The sequence below is a fragment of the Nestor notabilis genome, unplaced genomic scaffold (genome assembly GCF_000696875.1).
Source record: "Nestor notabilis isolate BGI_N333 unplaced genomic scaffold, ASM69687v1 scaffold17549, whole genome shotgun sequence".
NCBI lineage: Eukaryota > Metazoa > Chordata > Aves > Psittaciformes > Psittacidae > Nestor > Nestor notabilis.
The window spans coordinates 5569-6516 of NW_009945237.1; the positions used below are offsets into that span (position 1 = coordinate 5569).

Consider the following 948-nt stretch of genomic DNA (forward strand, 5'->3'; position numbering starts at 1 on the left):
CAGTGGCTCTGGGAACAGAGTGGGGTGCAAGCAGAGCTGGGGGAACTGCCAGAGAGGGGCACTGCTGGTACCACCTCCCAGCCCCCTTCCCATCCCAGTTCCCTGTGGGGAAATGGGAGGTTTTGGGGGGTACCATGGCCACACAGACCAGCTCCTGGCAGCTTCCCAGCTGCCCGTGTCCCCCAAGTCATTCTGCACCAGCCCTATAGCTCCCTGCTGCCCATGGCCAGGTCTGGCGGTGCTGGCACATCGTCCCCTCCTTGCACAGCGCGGGGACAGAGCCCTCGCAGCCCAATGAGCCAACACTGGCACAGCTGGTGCCAAACCCGCCTGCAGGAGGGCAGTCTCCCACTGGGATCCTTCCCTTCCTTGTTGTCCTGGTGTAGGATGTGTGGGGCAGGCGGCCCCTCCGGCCACAGAGCAGAAGCCAACAGGACTATGGGGGAAGAGGGAGGCGCAGAATGCCCAGCCGGAGCAGGAAGGGTCAAGGAAGGGATGGATTTTGGAGCCAAGGATGAGCCATGCATGGGCCCCGGCAGTGGAGGCAGCAGGGTCGGACCCTCCCTGACTGTGGCTCCAGTGGAGGGAGATGCTGGTCCTGATGCTTGGTAAATCCGGCTGGGTTTCCGGTCCCGACCCCTCTGCCCTCACCTAGAATTTATTGTCCTCATTCGTTTTAGAGGGACTGTACATGGAATTAAAAAGATTTTGGCAGGAACCTACCTCTGAGTGCCCCGTAACGACAGTGTGAAAATGGAGAAAAACATAAGATGAAGTGAAATGGCACAAACTCAAACCCACGATGTGAAATCAACAGAAAACAAAAAGCTGCACCCTAGAGAGCTGCAGGGAGACAGCAGGACCCAGGCAGGAGCTGACTGTGGGGAGAGGGTCTGGCTCTGCCCCGGCCCCTCCAGGATGTGGCAGGGCCCATGTGGATGGTGGGGT

The 948-nt window shown here is 59.6% G+C and overlaps 1 protein-coding gene across 1 annotated transcript in view; it reads right to left on the reverse strand.

The window, feature by feature from the left end:
* The window catches only part of LOC104412160 (low-density lipoprotein receptor-related protein 1-like), a gene marked incomplete at its 3' end in the record, with an annotated part of 9321 nt that overhangs the window by 5427 nt on the left and 2946 nt on the right, over positions 1-948 (reverse strand). The gene's annotated exons all lie outside the window — the stretch shown is intronic.